Genomic DNA, 9,651 nt, shown 5'->3' with positions numbered 1-9,651 from the left:
AATTTATTTGAAATCCACAAGACCTAATATCTGAAAACCAGCCAGATCGAATGTATTCAACCTTGACGCTCCTTTAATTAAATGCACATTAAGTGTATGCAAAATGTATGACATTAGTTAACGTATTGGTTGAGATATAAAATAAATGTCCTGTCAGCCACTGTACCAAGTTCACTCATTCCACACTTTCTCTCCACATTTCACCCTCCTCTTCATTGCTTTTCATGCTGGTGCTCTAACAGCGGTCGGCAGCGTATTTCACACTGTAATAATACCGTGTTCTCTGTCGAAGATTCAGACATAATATGCATTCATTTTGGCTCATTTGAACATTAAGGGTTCTCATATGCTTGTAATTGGAGAGATGAACTCTGTGATCTAGACAATGGCAGGGCAGAGAAAAAGATTTAAGGTGAGCATATATATATATATATATATATATATATATATATTGTATGTATATATACATAAAATATATATATATATATTTTTTTTTACAGAGAATGGTGTATTTTGATATTCCATCATAATACACCAGAGTTGAATTATACAATGTAAAAGTTGTCATTTGAAAGGTTTGAATTGGTATCCATGGGTTTATATGAAGTACATTTTTACACAAAAAAAATACTCTCGGAAAAATCCACCTTATGGTATGACTACAGCTATAGAATTGTCGAACGGCAAATATTTTTCAAGTGACACAAAACGATGAACTGGGAATTCATTGTGGTTGTGTACTCTTACTGTCTGTTTTTTTCTTCACACTTCATTCAATGAGATCCCAAAACATTGATGGTTAATTATTTCTGAGGAGGCTTTATGCATAGCTCCTGTATCCCCGGGTTAATTCAGAAGCATTCCCTTGTCTTCCCAGGGGTATAGAGTTTGCATTTTAAGTGAGGCACAGCACAGACACGGAGCAGCATCTTAACTTCCTAAGTTGAAGTGTGGCCGGGGTTAAGTGGTCCCTATGCTCACAGCACCTATCTCAGCCCAAACATGACAGCTGGGGACTTGACTGTTGCTATGGAAATTCAACCCTCCTCCTCATTGCCCGTCCACCCCCACGGGTGCATGAAAATGCCCCAGACTGCTCATTTGAGACCATACAAGTCCTCCTCCTTCTCCCCGTGTTAACAAGTCAACTTTTCTGTTGTTCTGCCCTGTTTCAAACGGGGTTTATTGCAAATGGAAAATGGCTCGGGGTGCACTCGGGTGCTTAACGGTGCTCAGCTCGGCTTTGCAGCTGGAAAATTTCCTAGAATGGGCTCCAGTTAGCTGAATAGAGATGGAGACTAAGAAACTGCTGGCTTAACAACAGCCTTCGTCAGATTTAAATAACCCTGATAGGAATGTAACGCAAGCACTGTTTATTGGTATGGTGGATTCCAGATCATTAATGTGATGAATAGTTGTTTTTCTATCTCAAGTAATATTCCTCATGATTTTCATTGGCAAACCTTTATTTTAATTATATTTATGTTAAGCAATAGGCATTCAATGTATCTGTATGTTAGTATAATAGTGGCTTTACTGGTAGGCTGCATTGTTTCTGCAATTCGTCTTTCCAGAGAAGGATTAAAATCCTGTACATGGGAATCAGACATTAACACATTTTAGGATGTGTAAGACAAAAGCTGATTCTACATAATGCGAAGACAATAACTTGTGTGGGCTGACATGATACATTTCATTTTATTTTTGAGAAAACACACACATATATATATAGCATATTCATACATACACAATCATAGCAACCAAACAAACACAAAAGACAAACCAAACCATCTTGTATGCGTCCATCTTTTATAAATAGATCAACATTGGTTGCCAACTGTGATGCGTTGAACCCATGTTGCAAATCCGATTTTCAGTGATCCCCTTTATTTTGAAGAGAACTGCACTCTATGGGCCTAAGTGAAACATCCTTAATCAAGTGAACCATCATTATCAGGATATTGGTACTCAGTTGCTGCCTTCACATCACGTCTCTTGTTCTGTAAATATGAACTGCTGACTGGGAAAGACATCTTCATCCAACTCCCATTGGTAGCTGCGGGAGGGATATATGTCATTTTAACAACTTCTACCTGCATGGTGTCAGGAATATTTCTTCAGATGTTGTAAACATAGCATGAACTCTAATACATTTTTATTTAAATCATTTAAAGGAAAATTTATGAGGAGACATATTTGTGTTACCTATTTCAGTTTACACCAACAGGATGACAGGGATGAACAAACAGTCTGTCCAAACCTGATTTCATGTGACTTTAATGTTACGCAAACCTTTTCAAATTGCTGTAAAATAAGGAAAACCTCACGGTTGGACTTAAAATGACTATGTACAGTTGGATTAGGCAACAAAACCACTTAATTAGGTTCATGAACATTAGGTTTGGGCAACAAAAGCACAACAACTCTTTGGGACACGTGGTGGCGAACGCCGGTCTCGTGGTTGAATATCCTGTGCTTGTGAGACCCTTCACTTTCCCTTCACCACTTTAAGTGGTCTGTGTCGATGTTTAATACTACTTCACTGGCTCTGACTGTTGTATGGTCACAGGATGCTTTTAATGTGTGAGTCCACCATGACAAAGGATCCTAATTGACTTTCCATTGACATTGTTTTTGTCCAAAAAAAAATAAATATTTCACAATGTGCCATGATACTGGGCTGGTCATTGGGAATACATATTAAAGCGGTTCATTTAAAGTTCTAACACTCAAACTTGTTGTATAAACACTGTTTATCCCCCTTGAAGCTGCCTGAAAAAAGCGCCGGAGGAGATCCGTAGCATCGCCACCAAAAATAATTATGGGCTATACATTTCATCACTCCCACTCCTTTCCTGTCTCAATCAATCTTGAGCCGCGGAGCCTTGCATGCTGCTGTAAAATGACTGGAAGCTGATGGATACAGTCCCCAGCAGAACACGTGGCCCGTCTCCATCGGCGCTTATGGCACCACATTTAATCTAAATGTAGTCCTTGACAACGGGAGGATCCTCACTTGGCGGTGTGGGATCCTTTGAGTTGGAAATTTATTATATAGGGAGTTCTTACTTGTGGTTTTTAGCCGGAAAATTGTCAGTTTACGCCATCTGTTTTCTGTCACCTTGGTTGAAATGGTTTAATTTGAGCACCCGGGGAGGAAGAAAACAAAACATCGGTTCTCAGACTAATAATGACATGCTTTAAAGTTTAAGTTGTGTTGGCTGTGAGGATGCAGGTGGGAGCTGACCAATCCCGTGCCAGCTCATCTCCACTCAGCGTCTTTCTCCAGGGCAAAGCGCTGGCCTGCTGAGAGCACACATGAGCGGTCCACGGAAGGGCCGGGATCCCGACAGCTCTAACCCCCCCCGCCGACATCTCATCCGTCTTGCAGTGTGTTGGCACTGTGAAGGGTAAACTGGGCTGATCTGCGGGACAGGCGGGGAGGGCACAGGAGAGCAGCCTTCCCACCGGAGCCCCGGACCAGCACGTTCAGATTAGAGGAAATTTGTTCCACAATATTGTGGCCTCCTGTTTTCCAAAGCTGGGCCCGCACAGACGGCAGAGGCAGAGATTTGGGCGGTGGCCAAGCCTTTTCGTCAGGCTCCTCGTTCGCGCCACATGTGCCGAGCTCGACTCCCTGCTGATCCTTCTAGCTTTATAGCCTCCCTGCCTGATGGAACAAATGCTACATCGCAGAAAATAAACTTATCTCATTTGGATGACAACACATTCCCCCAGGTTATAATGTGGCACCATTTTGAAAAGGCAGACAGGGTCAATTGTACATTTCCAGCTCAACCAGGGAGTCTTTATCTGTGAAAAGGTCTGTCTCACCACATGCCTGACAGTGAATTTGAAACGATTTGCCTTATTGACTCCCTTAGTGTTAAGTGTGAAGTATTACCCTTTGTATGGTGCTAAACATTTATATTCTTTACAAATATTTCACATCTTCCTTTTGTGAACAATAGAAGAAGGGCAAGCTTTATAATACGTATGTTTCAATCCATTACATCAGCTAGTGTTTTTTTTTTCTTCAGTATGGAGGATGCATGACATGATTGATGACCTGAGCAGATTATCCCCAATACAAAAGCCATCATTGAACAGCAGGGCTGCCATTGTGTGTGGGATGTCTCCCATTGATTTAAGTAGTATATTTTCATGATCTATAAAGAGGCCAGCTGGAGAGAAAATTGTTTGCTTTCAAACATTTAGTGTCTATAAGCCATCACACTCTTGATTAGAAAATTATTATCACTCTTTGATCTAGTATTTGTGTTTCTTTTCTGGAATACAGTTACATTTGTGTGCATATAATTGGTTACAACCAACTGAATTAAGTTGACTTAAATGCTTTATAACCAAAAAACTGGATGTTTAAGTTTTATTTGCTTTGGTTTTGAGATAGCTCTTTGATGACCTCCACCCCAATTCAATGGAGATGAATGGGATTTAATTTGTGGCATTCAAACATCTCCTTCAAAATATTATTATGTCACACTTTAAATGATGTGATTTGAATCTAAGTATCAACCTGCAAAGGAGCAGCAGTTTTCCGCTCTTATATCAGTGCCTACATCCTTTATTCTGGTCTCTTAAGCCAGTCCTCCCATTCGTTCCTAAACAACTCTCTAATAGACCTCTTCTGTCCACGGCGAACCTATTAACCACAGATTTGTTTTCATCTCTTTGACAAGCCCAGCGAGGGGTGTGCTTACCACACAAAAGAGCCCAAAAGAGCCATGGAACAAAAATGTGAATAAAAAGACTAGAGGATATCATTATACACAAATTAATTCTCTCCTGAGCTGTAGCTGCCCTGTCCTTTGGCTAAGAATTGGACTGTCTTAATTGCTTTATCGCTTAGCCGTGTGCTTCCCAGCAATCAAGTGCCTTCCATTTAATTCAAGTGCCACCAAGATGGGGAGAAAGTGGTCTCTCCCTGGCCCTGGAGCATAATAGACAGTGGAGAGTGTGGGTACACCCTCCAAATTGGAAAACACTGGACCATAGATTAACAGAAATGAACACCATTAGCCTGGCGACGAGGAAATCATTTTCCCCCCCTCAGGTGTTTTGAATGGCGACAGTCACACTGTGGCTACGGTGGTAACTCTGGGTGATCCGCATCTTTTTAGTTGACCCTGTTGAATATTCAGGAGCCGAGGGATTTGAGACAATGTTTTAGTATCAATTTACAGTTTTAACAAAAAAACAAGGAGGATTTGTTGAAACATAATCCTGATTAAAGATAAAATATTAATTAAAGGAGGTATCTCTTCAACAAATGTGTTTTTCATGCCAGTCTACTGGGAATTACAATTTCATCTTATAGATGAACACACTGAATTGTTTTAATGATCCTCATTACACTAGTTTATACTGAGAGTGTTATACAGTTTACTGCTAAGTGAGTGGATTTTTATTATAACCAAAACAAGTAGTGTCCAGTAATGTAGCGGTTTGTGATAACAAGCTCCTGAAAATACACAACAACACAATACTGATTGAACAGATAATTCCTTTCATATGGAAACAAAACAATATGGTAGTATATTTACCTGGTAACAACATATTGTTATTTAGCTCCGGCAGCTAGGTTTATCATGGCAACAAGCTCCAGAAAATACGAAAAACAAAGAATTTATTCATTTGGTTAAACAGCTGGTTGAAGATTCGCTACAAAGTCAATCAAGTTGAAAATATATTGATATTGTGGTGGGCTCGATCAAATAACAGTGAAACTGTATTTTCTGTACTTTGCTGGAAACTGGAAGCCATTCCAACAAAGTACAAGATAAAAACAAGATATTTCAATGGCGCTAATTACAGCAGAACAGCAAATGTTAAAACATGTTAAAAATAGAGAAGTGACGAACAATTAATTTAATCTACAGTAATAAAAACAAGTAATGGTAAATAGAATTGTTCTTACAATAGGAATAAGTTCTACGTTAGCAAGCTAACATAAATAGCTTCCCCTTTTTGAGTGGGTTACAAACTTTTCAACAAGACGAGTCCCTCCTAAATGTTTTTAAGGGATGTCCTAAATCACTGTTGGTTGACAGCTAACGTTATGTGTGATGGTTGAAATAGGCAGAAATGCTTTTGTATAACAACCATGAGAAAACATGCACAACTGCGTCAGTATAGTTTACATTTCCTCACCGTAAAAAGTAAAGTAATGTGAGTATATTTCTAATTTCAGTTTGACTGACTCAAACCTCTCTAGGATGCATGTTTCATGGCAGCAGTCTGAAGTGTAGCTGTTTTCTGATTATAACACAGCAGACATCTGCAGACATGAGACTGTTCACTGATCTTGATCAGCAAGGGCTGTTCTCATACTTCCGCAGCGCTTGAGATGGAAGTGAATGACAGGTGCATGAAATAAAATCCCCCACCGAGAGTTTGCACTTTATTTTCAAGCGTGGCAACTGTATATGATTTAGTATGAATTCTTTATTTGTTGAGTGCTTTTAGTCTTCAGGAAAATTGACCGGTATGTGTCCTTGTGTTTCTTTACAGCCTGTCCAAGTCACCCAAAACTCTTCCTCCACTTCCCTTCAGGTTAATCAGGTGTAATTTAAAATCCAAAATTCCTGACAGTACATTTTCTGACGCTATTGCCTGTATGTTCTGCATGGCTGTTTGGATCAAAGACTGGTTATCTCTTCTATTGAGCTGTTCTAACCTCTGTCCACTCTCATTACATCCAGGCAGCAGTGAATTTCCTAAGCAATCAGGACTAACGTTCCCAGGCAGGTGTATAGACTACGACACTTTAACGAGTTAAAATGCAAAGCCAAGTAGAACATTAAATCAGAGTGAATGAGACAAGCAATACCCAGTCATCAGGCTTCGAGAAAAAACAAGAGTCAGTGGGTGACATGTCTGTACATAAATACAAAGAAGATGCAGTGGACAGTATTAGAAACATGAACACATTATACAATTATATTTCCCAGACATTTCCAATATATTGGCAGTTTTCTTGAGTAGAAAGAAGTGTGATGATGTTACAGAGCCACACAACTCTCAGGAAGAAGGCCGAGGTAGATGCATTAACAGAATAGTCTGTGATAATTTCCTAATCTTACAAGTTTAAAGTTATGATATTAATAATAAATCATTATAATCTCACATCAAACCCAATTTATTGATGCTATTTATGCTGCTACTGCCGTTAAATGCATTCACACTCGTTACCTCTGAAGTTATTGTCAGTGGCGGGGTCTGCCATTCCCGTACACAAGGGATTCACAGGAAAGGATGCGTGCATGAACTGGACAAACTTTTAAAAATTGCGTTGCGCTTATTTTGAGCGTGTATATAGTTTGTTCCATAATGCCTTCATTCAAAAGAACGGAACATTTTGAAGAGGAAACATATTTTTGTATGTAAAATGTATATACAGAAGACATCGACTTTTCCTCATGGTCATAATTAAAAATGTGAATTACACATGAGAAGACTCATACAAAACATTTTTTTCATGCTCATTTGGATAATTTGGACAAACAATTGACATTTAAGTTTTAGGACCTGTTGACCTGTTTAGATGTTGAAGATTAAAGCAGAACTCATGCAACTAGATCCACATTTATTTGTATCCATAATTAATTCTCTATAGCTTTATCTTACATTTGGGAGAACACTTGGTTTTGATGGTTTTAATCAACCCGATGTGGTCGTGGACTTGACTTTTTGTAGTTTGCCAACATTCCTTCGTGGTATGACTAAATATAAAATGTCCCTTTTATCAAACATGACATCAGCCTTATCAGTGTCAGTCAGTGCCAATAATAAGTAGGTTTGTCCCTAAACACTGACACACAATAGGGGTACAATATAACATAAAAATAATAATTTCTCCAAATGCTTGTTTGTGCTTTGTAAATGTATCTGACTTAAAATCATAATGTATCAGTTCCCTCACACAGCGAATACGTACGTAACATTGCTTTTAAAAAGGTCCCAACCAGAGAGGAATTTCCTTAATTATAGTGTCCCATAATGGTCTATAAGCCGTTCGAGTGGCTTTTACCACCCTGACAGATTTCTAAAACTCCTGACTGAAACACTGAGTACTTGTAATTAGTTGACATGAACTCTTGTCTTGCCTGCAGCCCTGATAAAAGAATCAGCCAGCATCATGAATCTGGGTTATGCATGGTATTCAGGGTAAACTGAGGGTTTTTTGGTGGGGTGAGGTGCGAGGTGAGGGTAGATCTGAGAGTTTCGACGCTGAGACGCACCAGCTGTGTTTATAGATTCCCACTGCACCTGCTGGGGTTACAGAGCAAGTGCACTGAGGGATTAAGCACTGGGGCACTGGGAGTAGAACAAGGAACAACAGATTCATGTTAGGGAAGCATGTCAACACCTCCCTGGTGTCTGTACTTAAGCTATTCATTGTTGCCGGTTGCTACGTAGGTTTCAAACTAATCTGCGCTTCTTTATTTCTTAGCTGTTAATCAAATATGCCCAGCTGAAGAGGGAATGTGCCAACTTGCTAACAGAGGAATCTCTGCAGAAAGACACTGAGATGGAGATGGTGAGAGATAAAAGTTAAATCTAGCATCCATAGACATTCACGTTTTGCTGGAGTGTGCTAGTTCTTGATTACAATGTTGACATTTTACTTGGAATTAATCTGATTAATGTCATTGAGCGTAAAAGCCCATAGCTCAGCATTTCTCATGATCACCGGAGATGGATTAAGAAAGAAGGCTTTCAAATTGAATATACCTCTCCCTGCTCAGCCTGATAATTGTGCCATTTACCACTACTTGAGTCACTGACCGACGCTATTTAGTCAAACTAATGATGATGCACAGTCCAAGCCATCCCTTGATAATTAAAAAAAAGCCCCATCTCTTTTTCTGTATTAGCTTCTTTTTTGGGGGTGGGGGTCAGGGAGGGAATTAACAGGTGCACGCAAAAAACATATCGAGCCGCGGTCACTTTGTCCCTTTAAATCACTTGTGGCATAGTTAGCTAGGAAATTACTTTTTTTTCTGAATCCATTCTCTGTCACGTGTTATTGATTATGCAAAGTAAGGACTGTTAACATTCTTGTTTTGAACACTTAGTCAGGTGAGCCTGTATATTGAGCGTGCAGCATCAGCTCAAAAATATCTCTCACTTACCAAGACTTTCATTTACCAAGTTTTGGCTGTCAATGATTCGGGAAATATCAGTAACTGATATGCAAGTTCTTATTGATCTTATTAGTTGGTTTCACACTGCTCTTAAGGGTCGCCTCATGATCGATTACATTACATATTTTTGTTTCATTCTGATTTTATGAGATATTTTCTGTTATCTGTTTAAAATCTTTATCTGATTGTAATTTGTTTCCTTTCTTGGCCAAAAAAAGCATTTGTTAATCTCAATGAGGCTTCTCTGTTTGACCACCAGCATCTGTCATTTGTTAAAATGCTTAAAGTGACCTTATCTCCTGTCTAGTGAACTCTTCTTGGAAACTACTACAAAGAGACCGCAATTCACATTCTGCCGCCAACAAACAGTCAATTATTATAATAATTAGCATGATTATCATGATCTTTCACTATCATTAACCAAGTTTAGTTGCCTAAACTTAACAGACCAAGCTAAAACAAAGCTTAACAACAGAGGTGACTT

The sequence above is a fragment of the Taurulus bubalis genome, assembly GCF_910589615.1.
Source record: "Taurulus bubalis genome assembly, chromosome: 2".
Taxonomy (NCBI): domain Eukaryota; kingdom Metazoa; phylum Chordata; class Actinopteri; order Perciformes; family Cottidae; genus Taurulus; species Taurulus bubalis.
This window is presented reverse-complemented; position numbering follows the sequence as displayed.